At 42.8% G+C, this 17,975-nt stretch overlaps 1 protein-coding gene across 1 annotated transcript in view; it reads left to right on the forward strand.

Moving 5' to 3' along the window:
- Positions 1 to 1,954: 1,954 nt before the first annotated feature.
- TENM4 (teneurin transmembrane protein 4) overlaps positions 1,955 to 17,975 on the forward strand; it is a 1,193,139-nt gene continuing 1,177,118 nt past the window's right edge. Inside the window, exon 1 of the mRNA XM_085623238.1 lies at positions 1,955 to 1,972. The gene's annotated coding sequence lies outside the window, so the exon portion shown is untranslated. The remainder of the gene's footprint in view (positions 1,973 to 17,975) is intronic.

The following is a 17,975-nucleotide window of genomic DNA, read 5'->3' on the forward strand; positions in this document are numbered from 1 at the left end:
TATGGTGGATTACAAAATCCTCAAAATGTTTGGGATAAACGTTATCCCCGTCAACACCTAGTCTGCTAATTCATAGTATCTTCTTTTCCCAGTTTCCCTGACAGAGCAGTCTCTCTTCGCCTCTTGCTTCCCCTTGTCAGCTAAACTGTGATCAAACAATCCCCCCAATGCTATTTCCCACCCCAATATATGAAACTTGCACCCCCTCATAATCACAGCAATGGTACAAATGAGCAAATACCTTCCCTACTCTAGTCTTGTGATCTTGTGCCTTTCACAAACGTTATTGCCCACATTAGACTTCTCTGAGACTAGGAGACAATCCTTAAATAGCCTAACCACCACTGAGGGTAGAATCGTTTAAATTGGTCCTCCCATCCTTTTGCACTGCTTCTCGCTGACACTCACACAAAGCAAGCAGACAAGAGGTCCCTTCAATATCCTTCTCCCAAAGAGGAGTAAATTGGTGCTGATAAAAAGTGTCGCGTTTGGGGGCAGAAGGCCACGTCATCCTTTGGTCTGTGGAAGCAGGCCAGCTTCCCTCGTGGAGCTTCATTGTAAGGAGTATGTATCACGGGTTACAGAGATCTGTGGTATGGCCATAGCAGCCTCCTGTGGCTCACCCCTGTGGCGTGAGTACCGACAGCCACTGACGTGTTCGGAGTCTTGATGCTCCAACTCAGTTAACATTAAGGAGGGTCAAACTGCAGGAAAGGGAGAACCCTGGAATCACATGACCAGCCAAGACCATTAATGAAAAATGTGAACTACTGGGCTTCTGCCAGTCTCATTTTATTGATTTGTTTAAATGACATTTTAGTTATTACAGAAAATAAAAAGTTAGAATCAGAAGCCAAATGTATTAATACATGCAGTAATGCAATATGTCTTAAATTAAGTAACCACAGTTGAATTGCAATGGTTTTATGAATAGCTAAATGAAAAGAAATGCTTGTGCACAAAATGCAACCAGTACTTATAAAAGTAGTCAAATTAAAACAACAAGCCCTGATGGATAAGAACCACACAGCACCTGGCCCTTTCTAGCTTAACAGCAGAATGACCAAGTGAGTGAATTCCTCCCTAAGAAGCACATCCTTATGATGTTTCTGGCGAGGACAGCATGCAGTTTCATAGCATGGCATTACATAAAAAGGCGCACTAACATGCTACTTGAATTTCAATGATTTTTTGAATAGCCAAATGAAAACAAATGTGTGCACAACATTTAAAAGTGCACTTTCAGAATGGCCTGGTTATGCTTGATGAACCAAACCTATGTTAATGACTTTTTCCCTAAATAAATGTATTTTCAACAGGGGGAAATGGGCGCTTGAGATGGTATTAAAATATTTCTGTGCCACTTTTTAAGTTCACTCTCAGTTTGACTGTGTCCACTGTAATGTGTTTACTGTCCAGGCCCTGCAGCCATTTCTTCGCCTCATCCCACCCTTGTCAGACCTCTCCCTTTCTCTGTCTTGATGAGAGCACTAGAATAAGCTAGCACCTCCTATGGCGTTAGGTGCAAAAATGGCAGTGTAGTTAGAATTGAATTGAACTTGTGCTCAGAGCTGTGCTGAAAAGTCAACATAACTGGCCCTTCCGCCCTCTTTGTGCATTTCTGCCCTCAACACCAGCCTTTTGCTAGTAGTATTGAGGCGTTAATGGCATTTGTTTTTTCGAGGCGCTAGGCACTTTTACCACATCGCACTGGCAGATAAGATAAAATCACCCCACATGCATGTACCTATAAAGTGAAAATGACTAGTATGGACGAAAAGCGGGTTTTTGCACAAAGTGACTGTGTCTGCCTATGTGTAAATGAACACCGATATGCAGTTTTATATTATGATTTTAGCAGATTAGCATGATTGATTTTGGAGACATTATATGTTTTTGATTTTCACAAGTCTGTTTCATGTCATTGCAGGAGCTGGCGACGCACTCACTGACATGAGCACTTCTCCTGGAGGTAAGAACACAGCAACTGCAAAAAATGTATATTTATTTTGATTTTGAGTTATTGCATTTCCCTAATTCTTATTCATTTCATGCCCTTAGAATGTCATATGAAATCCGCTGATGTAGTTGTAGGTGATGGAAGTTTTGCTGCAGTTCTGTGTGTGTGTGCGTGTGTGTGTGTGTGTGTGTGTGCGTGTGTGTGAGACTCGCACTCACGTGTGTCTGCGTGATGGTCTGTGTATAGGCAAATTAATGTGCTTATCTCTAATTCACTCCTCTCTCTCCTTTTAACAATTTATTAAAGTACAAATATTTCACATCTGAATAACACTTCAGATTTCACCTGTTGGCTGAATGTGACATTTCTCTACAGGCCGGCTCACTTCTAGGAGTGAGTAAAGCACTTCACCTGACACAAGGGTCAGCCTAAAGGGATTCAGGTGCATTCCACACCCTGTGGGGGCTCTGCATTCTGTGGTTTTTAACTCATAACTCAGCCTGGTGGCACAGTGTGTGCTGACTAAAGGAGCTGGGAAATGGAGGCTGCAGGAAATGAAGTTGCACTTACTTTCTGTAGCATCAATTTTTCAGAGCTGTTGTCAGTGCTTGCTCTTCAGTGCTACTGGATCCCTCGCCAACTGATTATGAATCCATACCTTTACATTGCATGTGTTTACAACGCATGCAATTACAACGTGGTTGTTACAACAAACGTGTTCTTGCATCGCAGTACCATTACAACGCAAGTCGTTACAACGGATTGCTGTAGGGGGCGCGCTGGATTTAGGAATAGTATAATTTACTATTCCTACTCCAGCGTGCGCAACAGTAGGGAAGGTGTTGGAATAGTAAATTATAGTATTCCTTAGTTTAGAGCACCCCTTACAGCAAGTTGTTGCTACACATGCAATTTGATGACTGTTTCCCTGCTATGTTTATAATCTGTTGGAATCACCGGGTTGCAAGCCCTGATAAAACAACATGTGGGACCACCAGAGTTCTCCTCACATGTTTTTGTATCAGGTTTCCAAATTCAGTCCAGCAGTCTTTGAATGCGGTCTGTGGAGAGCCCTTACCATAAACCATGAGCTGCAATAGGATCACAATCGGTTGTGGATTTTCAATTTACAAGCTTTTTGTTGGCACTACTTGGAAGTAAAAAAACTTTGAAGCTGGTTCAGATGTTGGCGGATGGCAAACTCTGTCGCAAATGCAACGGAATGTCTTGTCCATCAAACTCTGAGTCTGCCTGCCTCATTTAGAGATGAGCGGACCCTAAACATTCCGCTAATGGAGCCCCCATTTCCTCTTTCACCTGAAAGCTTCTTTCTATACACCATGGAGTCTCGGCTGGCGGAAAAATGGCTTGCATCGTCCGCCCTTTTTATGGTCCCATGACGTGGAGTTTTTTCCAGAAACAAACTCACACTTTGGGCCCTTAGAACACAGACAACTCATGAAAAGCACACAAGATGCATGACGTGTTGGTCTCCACCACAAGATGGAAGACGACCGCAGAGCCGGTAGCACACTGCCGTATTCCACCCTTTCGCAAAGTTAAACAGGGACTTTGTGCCCACTCCTACCTCCGAACACCCTGTCAGAAGGCTCCAGTGCTTCAGTGTTGAACTGATGCTTGTGTTAACTTGCTCTTATTGTTCAACTACTAGATGTGGAAAGCAATGTGAGGCAGAACAAGGGCCTTTTTTGTCTTCTGCTTCATTTAGACTGTATGTTCACCCTTTGCATTGCTTCCTGAGGTCTCTAGTGTAAGGTCTCATGTTTATGAAAAATAATACCCAGATAAACCTACCGCGCGCAGAGTGCTCTTGCTGTGAGAGGCTGAATAATATGAGAGCTGAAGCAAGGTATGCATTAATGCCATGAATGCAGAATTTCAAATGACTTTAAATCTCTTTATTCAACAAAGGTGTTATACAACCATTGCAATGAAAGAAGAGGAAATGTAAAAATTCATAATATCTCTAGGCTAAGAATCTGCTTCATTTGAATCTGCAAGATGCCTTATTTATGCGGGAGCCACAATAGTTCCTAATATACCAAGGAGGGGTGCTGATGAAATACATTCACAAGGCTGATTAGCAGGAGATTGCCACCAGAAAAATGGGATTGCTTTCTGGAACCAAAATATCTGTTACTTACGGCGTATTTGTATATGGCATGGTTTAATATGGTTTAGTTGGCATGAATGGTTAGGTTAGGTTAGGTTAGCTTAGGCTAGGTTAGTTAGGTTAGATTAGGCTAGGTTAGGTTAAACTGGGGAAACAACCATTACAAAGCAGTCATTACAACGCACTACCTTTACAATGCTGTCATTACAATGCAACATCCTTTACATCCCATACCATTACAACGCATGTCACTACAACGCGTGCCATTACAACACACGCCAGTACAACGCATGCCATTACAACGCATTATAAGGTAAGTAACAGGAAATAGTAATTTTTACCCCTACATTATCCAACACTTACCCTACTGTTGCACTTACTGGAGTGGGAATAGTAATGTTACCCCTACACTATCCAACACTTACCCTACTGTTGCACTTACTGGAGTGGGAATAGTAATTTTACCCCTACACTATCCAACACTTACACTACTGTTGCCCTAAAAGTATTTTGCGTTGTAATGGTATGCGTTGTATGGAATGCGTTGTAAGTGTAGTTTCTAAAAATGTGTTGTGATGGCATGCGTTGTAAAACCATGCGTTGTAATGGATGTTGCAATGTAAAAACCGCAATGTAAAGGCATGCGTTGTAAAAGTTTGCGTTGTAACGTGTCCTATTCATTAAACTGTTCTGAAGTTCTTTTACAACTCACAGGGTTTTTTGGCACACCAATAGTCATCAGCCTAGATCCATCCTTAATTAGGAAAGAACCTTCCCAGCATTGAGTAAATATATTCCTGTATCCTAAATTGTCAGGAGGGCTGGTTTAGCAGAGTAGTGGCCTGCACTGAGGATGCACAACCTTCCCTCTGCTATCTTTGAATCTGAGACACAGTCAACATCTTGATCCCAGGAGAATGTTTAAGAACATTATCCTTAAGTGAAGTCAGGCACGTTCAAAGAGGGTGCGTTGGGTGGTACATGCTTACCTGCAATATATCAGTCGGCTGCATACTAAAATAATAGAAATAAGTGCTTGTTTGTTAAGCAGTTGATGCGTTTTGCTAACAATGACTTTGCTGTCCCAGTAGTATATTTGTCTGCAGTAATGAGGAGTTTTGCAGCTGCGCTTTTGAATATTTAGCCAACAATTGACATCTGTTGATCACGTTTTTCACTTTTCACAGACTCACTACTGATTGAATATAGGGAATATTCTCCTTACTTAAAGGCATTTTGTAAAGTTATGTTGGCACCAGTGGCAGATGGTGATCCTCGAATGTCGTGGGGCGTAATACCTGCCAGGACTTCACCCCACTGTTTTAAAGATTTGCCTCCCCTCATACTCACTCCCTCTCACATTCACTCTCTTCCCCCTCGCTCACTCTAACTCACATTTTCTCACTTACTCATTCTTGCTCATACTCACTCCCACTCACTGTTACACACAAACATCCTCACTGGTTCTCATTCTCACTTACAACCACACTTACACACACTTACTCTTTCACACTCCCTGACACTGGGCCCCGGTGCAACTGCACCTGTTGCACCATTGATAGCTACGCTCTTGATTCACTTCTACTCCCTCTCACAAACTCCAGTCACTCATGCCTTCTAACCCACTCACTCTTTCAATGACTCCCTTGTACTCAATTTCACTTATTCATACACTCTCAAACTCATATTCTCATTTACTTTCACTCTCATTGACACTTGCAAACACATTCGCCTTGAATAACTAACAAACACATACATATATGAACAGAAAAACATGTTTTTACTTATCTCGCTTCCTTTGCTGGCAAATTCTGAGGTTCAGTGGTAGCAGCAGAGCAGGAATCTGGAGCTGGAACCCGCAAGCAATGCTTCCAACGAGGAGGAGACAGACCAAGCGGCAGGGGCAGGTTTGAAAAGGGAAAGACCCACCTCAATCCCTCTCCTGCTTCTTGATAGGACTCGAAGCCCCGCCCTATAAGTAGCTTAGTCAGATCTGGGGATCCTTCCCCTGCTACTCTGTGTGGCTTCAGCTGGCCTCGGGATGAAATGACATGCGCCCCGACGGCCACCTTTTAGCAGATATATTGAGCCGTCTGGGGCATGCGCAGTATGTTTGCTAAGTAAAATGGGTTGTGCTTGTGTGATGGGATTGTAGTTGAACTACGGCTCTCAGACATGCACAATCCAGACATCCACCCACAGAGTGTTGTATTTTAATGTCACTATCGCTGTTTGTGGCTCAAGCCTCTCAGCTCCCTCCACCTCCTGCCACCAGGAGCCTGGAGATGCCAAGAGGGCTGACTTCACACTGGCAGTGTTCATCAAAACACCCAAGTCCTATTTACATGAACAACCGCAATGGACCGCACTCCGCTAGCTCCTCCTCCGGGTCGCCCCAAGGGAAGCTGGTACATGAAGTTCTTGAGTGGTTCACCCCAGTGGGTGCAAGTAAGTACTTGTTGAACTGATGATCTCTAGACCCGATACATGTCCCAGGTTTTAAAATATCGCCCGAGACATGGCTCGGGTTTCTGGATAACTTCCCTCCTCAGTAGAGAAAATAGTTAGGGGTGGAAGAGAGGGCCGCCAAGCAACCGTCAAGGGCCTCAGTGCCCGCACAGGCACGCAGGTGCGTCGTCCAGGAGCTCGTCAGCTCAAAGCTCGAAGGAGCCATTTTTATAAACAACCGCAATGGACCGCACTCCGCTAGCTCCTCCTCCGGGTCGCCCCAAGGGAAGCTGGTACATGAAGTTCTTGAGTGGTTCACCCCAGAATTTAATGATGTGCAGATTCCGGTTAAAGTGCAGAATGTGAGGACTGACATGAGGCAGGGGGCTGTGCCCTGGAGCCCTTTACACATTTCTAGGTTTCCATCATAGACCGGAATCTGAGTCACCCTGTGATGTTCAGTTTCATCTCTAGGTTAGGTTTTCACATCTAAATCACTGAACAGTAAAGGTATGGCTTTGGGGGTCAGAAAGGTGCAGCCAAAGGGCCTAATGCATACCTTGTATTTAGGTGTCATTGTTTTCAAATTGACTGTTTGGGTATGCCCTTCAATCTCCATTGGATTGCATGAGTTACTGTTTCACAGACTGTGAGTTGCCTGGTGGCACTGTTTGTGCTGACTCAGGGATCTGGAAATGGATGCTACAGAAAAGGAAGTTGCACTTATTTTCTGTAGAATCAGTGTTTCAGAGCTTCTGTCAGTGCTTGCTGTTCAGTGCTATCGTATCCCTTGCTAAGTGATTATAAACATGATGGCCTTCTTGGAACCATATTCTTCATACCCTATTATTGTTTGACCTTTCCAATATGGCTGCCACATGAATAATCAGTTGGAATCAATGGGGTGCGAGCCCTGATAAACGCATCTGAAAATAAATGCTCCAAAAAATTAAGTTATCCATATTTTCTGTAGCATACACTTTTCAGATGCTTTTGTATCTGCTTCCTCACCAGTGCAAACAAGAATTAGCAAAGCAAACAGCATGCCATACAAATGTAAAACCTATTGGTTTTACTAATGCTTTTTGATTTTACTTCAAAGTGCAACTATCTTGTCTTGTTTTTCTTTTCCTGTCTGTTTTGCCAGCAAAGGAAAGTCCCAGAAACATGTGATCCAGTATACTCCGAATTTATAATCACACGTGTACTGAATTTATGTCCGGATTTATAACTTGAAAACCAAGTGACCACCACCATACTGTTACTTCTCATGCAACCAGGATAGCATTGGTGCCCACAAAAGGCTTCATCTTTATTGTATCTGTCTGAATTGTCTCTCTGGATCAAAATATCTCCCACAGTGGTGGATTCTTTAACGGCAAAGAGCTTTTCTTGTTAGAATCTTTTGGCTACAGCAGAGGTCAATGGCTGAAGGCAGGGTTGGATTGGGATTAGAAATCGGCCTGGGCACGCAAAATAAAAAGTGGCCCACATTTGCATATTGCCTTACCTCAAAACACTGCTTCAGCAAAGTTTTATAAACACCTGATAACAAGTGAGGCCACTTCTGCTCAGGCCCCCTGCCCCCGCTCAGTATGCACACATTAATTGGCCATCCCAGCGAGAGAAAGGGAATGACAACTCTGCATTATGAAAGGGAGGTAATGGACGCCCATCTGCCTCCAGAAAGGCCACTCAGGCATCTGAACACACCAGACACAGCCCAAATCAGCGACCCCGGGATGCCAAAAAAGCAGTCCACAGTTGGAACTTCAATACCGGCCCCTCGGCCATTGCCCGAGCGCCCGCCTTACCAACCCGACCCTAGCTGAAGGATGACAATGTTTGTAAAGTATGTTTTAACCTTGATAGATTTGCAATTAATTTTTTTTTATAAAGATATGTTTTCTGTGTGTTCTGTCATTGCAATAATGAGATCATGTTCTAGTGTGGGCTGTGGTTGAGGACATACGTGCTCTCCAATTCTAAAATTAAGAGTTTGGTGTGGATCAGTGCAACTTGCAATCCATATTGACTGCCAGGCTTGAATTCATGAAATATGTTGTGTTGTGACTTACTCTTGCAGTATTCCTCGCTCTCTTCTAAGTTCCAGGAGTCAGTCCAGAGTAGTCCTGACTTACTCTTAAAACAAGACGTCAGGCGTACCTCAAGAATAAAATACTGCAAAATCTTATGAATCCGCCTCTCAGTGTCCAGTGCTGCTAATGTGTCAATGACACAAATTTATCCTTGAAGTAGTGTGGCTAAGAAATCATGTGTTTACATTTATTAACTAGACTGGGCAAGTACAAAACTCTGCATACTGATATAGCACGGACAGACAAGAGTCCCCGCTCAGCTTTATAGATTCCCCTTTGCAAAATAATGCAGAGACGCGTGCCCAGTTCCATCCAGGACCAGTGGTCTGAACACACACTTAAACCCATATGCTCACACAGCCACACACAACCATATGTTCACATTCTCATACATTTGTGCTCACTCACTCCCATTCTGGCACACTCTCACGCCTACACATGATAGTGAGTAATCATATTGTCTTAGGAACATGACCAAAGTGCACAATTTGGGTGAAGTATGTACAGGGTTTACACCCAATGACTGGTGCGGAACCACAGCCAATCACAATGTGGATGAAGCCCAGTAGGAACTTTCCACAGGGCACAGCCAAAGGGTTTACTTACTGGACGTGGCAGCAATCAGCCCATGCCTAGACTCTGAACCTTAAGTTCTATACATATTTTCTTGGTTCAGTTGAACATGTGATCCTTTTTCTGTTGTGGGTTGGTTATTGTGATCCATGAAATTGATGCCATCATAGGGCATCTGTTTCCCGATGACCAATCTGAGCCGACAGGACAGTTACAATGGTCGGTCTGGCCATCTGTCTTTTGGTTCACCAAGTGTGTCAATTGTAATAGGCATAATTGGATGAAATAAGACTGCAAACACCATGCTGTCAAATATAGCCTATGGTAGAATGTCAGGGTGCAAGACTCCTTGGAAGTCACCTGGAATGTAATGAAATTGTCCAAGGCGCTAGCGTTAATAGTTTATAGTTTTGTCTGATAATTTTCCATGAATAGGAAGTAAAATAATCTGTTGTATTGCTTTTGATCAATGGTGTTCTAAGTTGATTTGATTGATTGTATAGTTGAAGGTGAAGAGAACCCCTGCTTTGCTAAAGAACTCCCTTTTTGCCTTTCTTAAAAATGCTGAAAAGATTGCTGATAAAAATGTAGGAATCTACATGGGCAATGGTTAAATAGAAACCTAGAAATGAGGTTTTTAGGTCTCGCCTGGCGAAAAGCAGCGCATGCGCTGCCCTCGTCAGAGAGACCTTTTGCAATCGATTCTCCTAAAGCCTTACATGCACGCATAGGGATGGAAAAAGATGGCTGCTCTCGCCATTTGTCCAAACCTAACAGCATGCGCGTGCATGTATGGACAGTGGACAGTCCACCGCCATCTTGTGCGTGCTTTCACTTTAAACACGGCGTGCTTTCACTTTACATCACATCACATTACTGGTTTTATCTCTCTATCTATCTATCTATCTATCTATCTATCTATCTATCTATCTATCTATCTATCTATCTATCTATCTATCTATCTATCTATCTATATGCACCTATCTGCCATCTTTGGTGCTAGAAGTTTTTTGCACCTAAAAGTGTCTCTACATTCCCGCTGCTGTTGAACCAAAGGTGATTTCAGACATAGATATGTTTTCCTCCTAAATATGTTTTGTGCTACTAAAAATACTGGATATTGCCAACAGGGCCATTTTGCACCTAATGTGATTTTGTATCTAAAACAATATTTGCACCTAATTGTATTACAGTTCAATATGATTTGTGCCCTTAAAAGTGTTTTTAGAAGCCTGCTGATTTTGTATCAAGGGTCGTTTTGCAACTAACGGTGACATTACTCCTCTCATGATACCACACTCCTGCTTACTTTGCACCAGGGGGGATTTATAGCTCAGTGTGATTTTGCATATAATAGTGGTTCTAGCTATAAACATGGCTTTGGGCATAGTGGTTTTCGTCACTCATACTGATGTTGCATCAAGGGGGGAATTTCTCTTTTTCTTCTTGTGTTGACAACCAAATGGGCGGTCATACTGGGGCGCATTTCTCTCTCTGGCCTTTTCTCCCTGTCCAACAGTGGTGGACCCATTACTAATCTGCTTTTGAAGGTCAACCTACATGTCATGTTTTTGCCTGATTTTATTATGGGCCTTAGCCCTACAAGTAAGAAGCTTTCCGTACAGATGAAACTCCAGGATGCGCACACCAAAGAGCTCCCCCGTCCTTTCTAAATCTACCCTCACAGACTGCAAAACTCAAGTCCTGAAAGCTAATACCAAAACCTTAACATCGTGACAAATACCTTCCTAAATGAGCTTCATTAATATTGACCTATCCTTTATTTTTATCTTTAACACCGAACTTTCTCGACCAATGCACTATGCTTTTTAGGTCTCGCCTAGGCAGTGCATGCGCTGTCTCATTGAGAGATGCTGTATACAGTATAGTGAGGGAAGCTCTGCCCACTTTCCGCCCGTGCTTTTGATTGGCTCAAATCCAAAATGCTGCATTGTGATTGGTTGCCGGCTTATTAGTCCCACCTCCTGACTGCCATCTCGTCATTTTCGTCCTTCCATGGCTATCGGCCCTTTACTTTTAAAACTGTTTTGTTTCCCTGCCTCCCTCTATTTCCTCCAGCAGTCCGAGACTTCTCAGCCCACACCCCCCGCCCCACCCCTCCACTCCCATTCGTGCCTTCTAGGATGCCGCATTTCCGTTTAAAATGCAATAGATCTCACGTAGATAGGAGTCCTATTGCATTTTAAATGCTTGTTTTTTTATACTTCCAAGTCATCCCCGAGGGTGGCCTAAAATTCCCATGGTATCATAAACAACCTTATAAGTGTTTAGCCATGCAACAGGTGATGTTGTTGCACCAAGGATATTGTGCTGGATAACTAAACACTTATAAGGTCCCAAAGGCGAGACCTATTGGCTATGCCAATGCTTGTTTATATAGGATGTCTCAACCATGAGAATGTACATTTTTTATAAAAAAATAGCCCTTCTTTAGACACTTATCATTGAAAAATAGAGGAAGCACATCCAGCAAGTGACTTTGAGAGCACAAGCTCACCACATCCAGTTCTGCAAGTCCTGTCCCAATGATTTATGGGCCGAGAGGTCAATGGTGATGTAGGATGATAGCTTACCCCTAAAGATTGGCTCTCAACAGAAGCTTTCTCTGCATATGCATCATGATGGCTGTGGGAAATATCGAACCTCAAATATCAATGGGATAGAATATCATATACAAATTGAAAGGTAAGGGCTCAGAAGGAGTTGAGGATTTACTATTCTTAAATCCACATCCACGTACCCTGAAGCTATGTATATCACCAAGGTACGTATATGTGGAGTTAGGCATAGAAAATGTATAGAAACTTGCCTATCAATATTTTGTCCCTTGATATTGTTGTTATGGTATTCTGTCTCCTCTGCCTTTGGGATTCAATAGTCCCAGCCTACACCCTGCAGCACCATACTGCACAATTGTATAGCAACTGCAGTTCACACATAATTTTGTAGTTCATTGCTAGCATTTAGGTACTATAGAAAATTGTATGTCTTTTAGAGTCGCATCTAGTGTTTTGACCATTATTAAGCCTGAGATACTTCAAAAATATCTACATTCAACCATGTACTGTTTTGTTTACTAACCACGCTGAATGATGAGTAGTGGGGCGGTCAGGGAATTATTATGCAATTATGGGGGTGGATATATCTATGTAGTGTATGTCAGGACCACAGCTAGGGTAGCCAATTGAGGAGAGATATGTTAAGTGCTGGCAGAAGTGCCCATCCAGTCCTGTTCCGTAGTACATTAACAACAATCCTGCAGAACTGCATGCAGGCGGAGGAAGTGCAAGAGGTTTAGGGGACCTAGGGAGAAAGAGGGCTGGCTAGTTAAGGTCCTCTCCCTTGTAAGCAATGAAAGAAGATACAGGCCCTAGAAAAGAATTAAATTATGGTTAACCCCATGAATTATAATTAGACCAAACATATTCAGTTATTTTTTGGGTCACATGTTTTGGTAAAATCACATAAAATTGACGGCAACATAAATAATGGGCTATAGTCACAATGGCCACTGCGCTCGTGGTGGAGGCCCTGGAGTCGTGGCGGGGGTCCCGCTCTCGCAGCGAGACCTCCGTACTGCAGTTACGCATAGCAGAGGTCCCACCATAAGTGCGGGCTCTTCAACACAACTGCAGGGCCTCTGCCACGCGTGCGGAGGCCCATGGTGAATTGGCCCCAATGTGTGGCTATTTCAATATTACTCATTGCATTTGGGATTTGCCCTTGAATCGAATATCATTCCCAAGTGCATGTGCTTTTAGAATTTTGGGGATATCGAATAACCTTCTCCCCGCCCTTGCCAATTCAAAAGAGCCCCTCCCCGTGCAGGCTGATTCCGCATTGCAAATATATTAGCATCTACAATTCAAAGGTTTCACTCTACTAAGCTCTCTCTCCATACAGTGCTGTTGGATGTGCACTGAGGCAAAGACCGAAATGTTCAGCTTGCTGTTCTTTCCTTCCAATTGTAGGTTTTATAGCGAGAGAAAATATCTTTCAAGGCTCCCCATAATTCACAGAGACAAACCGCGGCATGGGTAATGAAGTGCTACTGCGCTGTGTCGGAAGGGGTGAACTCCACAGATAGAGGACGTTTTTTGTGTTCTGAGCTGTGGCCAGTCGGGCTTCCTTCAAATTACTCTAACCCTGAAGATTAAGTTATGAACCAGGACATAATAACTTATTGCTTGAATGCAAGCACCGAAATTGCTGCTTGACAAATCTGATTGCCCCGCGGCAAGACACAATGCATTCCACATATTAAACCTGTGCGCGGGCTATTTGTTTCGCCAGACAATCTTGTTTTTTTTCTTTTTTCATGGCGTAGCGCTTCAGAATCAGTCAGTAAAAGTTGAAAAGTTCGACAGCGGGGAACAATGGCGGCTGTTGTGTGGAACTGGTGACCTGGTGGTAACATTGTTAATCCCTAGGAGGCCATTGGTATGGAGGAAATCCAGTACTTAAGAGCATAATTCTTCTGCAGTTCCAAATAACAGGCTTCTAATAAGCATCATTAAGTTCTAAGATTGCAACAAGAGGTTGGCGGCCATTTTAGCCGTATTGAGTTCCTCATGTTTCTCCTTCACGCTCTTCGCCGCGGTTGGATGAAGGGTAGCGTGCCCCAGAATGCACCTTGATCTCGAAAAGCAGGCCTCTCTCGGTTCATTGTATCCCTGCAAAGTGCTGTTTATCTGATTTGTACTCGGTAGGCCTCAGCCCATTCAGTCATGGAGGCTGCCGCTCTGTGCAGGACTTGAACTCCAAGATCAGGTTTCTTGCTTCACTCTGCCAGGTAATATTAGGATCTTGGTTTAAAGAGAGGTGGCGGCGGGTGGACTGGATGCACATTATAACTAATGTACTATTCAACGAGAATGCTCACTTCACGTGGGTACTAACAGCATACTGCAGCGGGGTATGTTTTTTTATCCTTCATATATGTTTTCATGGAAATAAGCGAGAACAGGGTTAGGTCTGCAGAATATTTTTCTTTTGTAGTCTATTTTGCTAGTGGATGAAAAGTCCTGATTTTGCCATCTAAGAGGATGTTTAGTCTGAAAAATAAATCCTTGCTATGAGAACTGCCTAGCACCTGAATTTAAATATCCAAATGTTTATGTAGCAGATCATACCAGCGTTTGGCCAATTTCTAACTCCTAAGTTTAGCACAGTGAATTAATCACAGAGAAATAAGGGCCACCAGGCTTAGACTTATCCCTACGATTTGCACACAATTCTGAACATTTGAGGATTCACAAACATCTGATAAGTATGAGTGGGACCCCCATACAAACTCATATGCAAAAATACTCCCACAGCCCCACATTTATTCCTGAGGATTCTGTGCAGAGAAAACAAACTTCGGTAGTAATTGTAGCAAGAATGTGCATGTTCACATTTTAGAGTTTCCCTTTGTTATTCACCTTGAAAGTATTTTTCAAGGCAGGTAAGCCCTTTCTCCTGGACACCATGAAATTTGAATGGGGTGCTGCACAGCATCATAGCCTCAAATCCCACATATTATCATGATAGAGGGACATGCGGTGAAAAATGTTTGAGAGTATCCAGAGATTTCTGGCTCTGTGTACTCTGTCATTTCCCCACAGCTAAACTAAAATTACATTCTTGAGTCATCATTTGCCATTGTCATACAAACATGATTTTTGTTACACAGCTTTTGGTATTTGTGGCCAAATAATTTTCCTAGATCAGGTCCTCTCGGTTTGCCTACACAAGCGTTTTATAATGAAATAGAAATAAAATAAGAAATAAAATAAGAATGAAGAAATGTAGCAGAAACAATAGCAAAGGATAGGACTGGGATCTGGGAGCCATTGTCAGATGTCAAGGCACTACATCAACTTTCTCCTTGAAAAGTGGTGCTTTCATACAGTTTCAATTAATTTAATTTTCTTTGTGGTTTATTTAGCGCTCTAAAAACTCAGGGCCTTATTTACAAGGAATTACCCCAGTGCGGTGCCGCAAGCCATTTGGCTGCGCCGTGCTGCGTTAATTCCGAAGCAAAGGGATGCATCATATCTACAACAATATGACAGATCCCTTTGCTCTCCCCTGGCGCACAATTAGCTGCCATGCGCTGGCACAGGCACCCTTGCACCATGATGCAAGGGTGCCTGCATCATGGGGATGGTCGTTTTGTGCAGGTAGGGACACCATCCTGCTCAAAAACTATCACAAGAGGCGATTTCCTCTTCCTACGTGTGCTGCAGAATGTAGCACGCATAGAAAGAGGAAACAAAAACGAGGAGAAATGAAAACCCTTTTCCTCGTTGAGGCTCCCAACACCTCCTCTAGGGAAGAGTCGCATTTTGACGCATTCCCAGGTTTACGTTTTCTCATAAATCTGGAAATGCGGCAGAAGCCATGGGTGTTGCCTGGGAACACCCACAGCAACACCCATGGCAGGCCAATTTTACAAGGCCTGGATAAGCCCTGCAGGGTGGCTTTATGTGTCCTTGTAAATATGGGGCAGCAGGTTGCACCGCCAGTGCGTCACAAAATGTGATGCACCGACCGTGCAAGGGGCTCGTAAATAAGCCCCTCAATGCTTAACTACAAGCACAGTGAAAATGATTCCTCCCGCAGGCTCTTAAAGTATTCAGAGCGGCCAGAAGACCGCTTGTTGGCGCTATGCAAAACACTGAAAGCAAACACTCATTTACTGCACATATAATCCATACCAAGAAAGACAAAACCTATATGAATTTAATATTTAAGTATCAGAACTTTAGAAAGATCTGCACTTTGTGGTCTCTGTTGAATCTGTATGCGAAAAATTCAGTTTTGAAATCCAGAAGGATTCTCTCATCTCTGTTGCTTCCTGTACATTGACTCTACGCCACAAAACACTGTCAAGATAGGTTAGTTGATGATTTTTTAGCCACTAGATATCTTATATGCAGAATGTTTATAGCATTTATGTGCTCTTTTCACCTCTGTTCGAGAAGTTTAAACACAATACATTTGTTGTGACATATACATGGTACTGAATAAACACAGCATTTGGGTTTACACTTCATGAAATCCACAATTTTATACCTCAACTTATTGAAAATAAATCTAACTTTTTCTTATACTTAACATAAGTAAGTAAGCTCCTTTTGTAGAAGCTGTGGGGGTGGAGAAGGGTAGAATAGTGAATTACACTCCGCGCCCTGACGCAGAAACGCACGCTCGTCCCGATCCCACGTTGGAAGTCAGGGGCGAAAGAATAAAAAGGGGGGAACCCCGCCCGCGCAGATAAATGCTGAGATTAAAGAAGTACCGTCCTGCCACCGTGCATTAATTGCATTGGCCACGCCGGCATAGTTTAGGCCTGACAATGCGCCACACTGGACATGGCAACAACATTGTTTTTTCTCACTCAGGCTTGGTGGTAACGTTGCTGAATAGATCTTTCAATTAACGCTCGGGCTCTCCATGTTCTTTCATCAAGGTCTTCTTCTCAGGCTCTCTCTTTCTATCACCAGTACAGTAACACATCTATTCTCAAACTAGCAATGCGAGGGACTAGCTGCAGGAAATATCGTGCTAGCCGAATCTGGATAGCAGTATTGTATGCGGCATGGAAAACAGACCCACTAATGTCAAGTTGAAGTAATAACTCAATGGTGCACATTTAAACTCAAAGGGATGTAACTTGTCAGTACATTAGATTCATATTACATGTGGCATACAGTAAAATCTCAAAGGTACACCTGTAAGTATGTCTAGGAACTACATTTTAAGGTGAAATATGAAAAATTAGTGCACACATTGCATAAATCAAAGTCGTTTCTAATATAAATGAAATTTCATAACATAAGGATGGTTTGTACTCAAATATCAAATGTGATTAAATGTATTAAGGCACACATTATTTTAAGCAATTTTATTTTTATAGTGAGTACATATCTACTAAGTGATTATTGGTTATTCATCAAGTTTTCAAAGAATATATCTCATTTAATACAGTTAAGGCACACAGTACAAGTACATTCTCTAATCCTACAGTACATTCTCTTTAGTAGTAATGTCAAGTGCAATCGCTTAGTTTAACATCATTAGAGCATACGAGAAACTAGTGCTAAGTGCACGTTCATGTTATGTACTTGTGACATGTAAAGGTGTAGCCACAATTGGGCAGCACCATCAGGAATAGACTAATGGCTGCGAGCTATCGACCAATGGCTGCTGACTAACGAATGACCTTGCACATAACTCCTGGAATTTGAGATCCAGATATGTGGAGTAGAGGTATCCCGGATCCATCTGGCCACAGGTGCTTGATGCACGTCACCAACATTGACAAACTGAGCTACCTGGGAATGATTATGACCAGGCTTTTCTTTGCTTTCCAAGTAAACCTAAACAGGAGAAGTTCCTTACACCCCATATGTACCTTAAGATAAATGTCTCCACGGTTAGGAGTCCTGCAAAGCTCCTGGCCAAATCCTCCAATGTCACGTTGGCTTTGTTTAGTGAGGCCTCAATCTCAATATTGTGACAACAGCAAATATTCCAGAATGCCGTGCAAAACAACTACTACGCATTGAAATATGTGACCACACCTTACCGTCTATAAAAATAATTTATTGACTACCCATTGTCTGATGCTCAACTTTCCAGTTCTTGTGTATAAGTTCTAGGCTTATCAACATCAAACACCCAACTTTCACCCACGTAGATCTGAGGAGATATTCACAGAAGGAACCCTCCTATTGCGGGTGGTCCTCTTGTT

This window comes from Triturus cristatus, chromosome 8, assembly GCF_964204655.1.
Source record: "Triturus cristatus chromosome 8, aTriCri1.1, whole genome shotgun sequence".
NCBI lineage: Eukaryota > Metazoa > Chordata > Amphibia > Caudata > Salamandridae > Triturus > Triturus cristatus.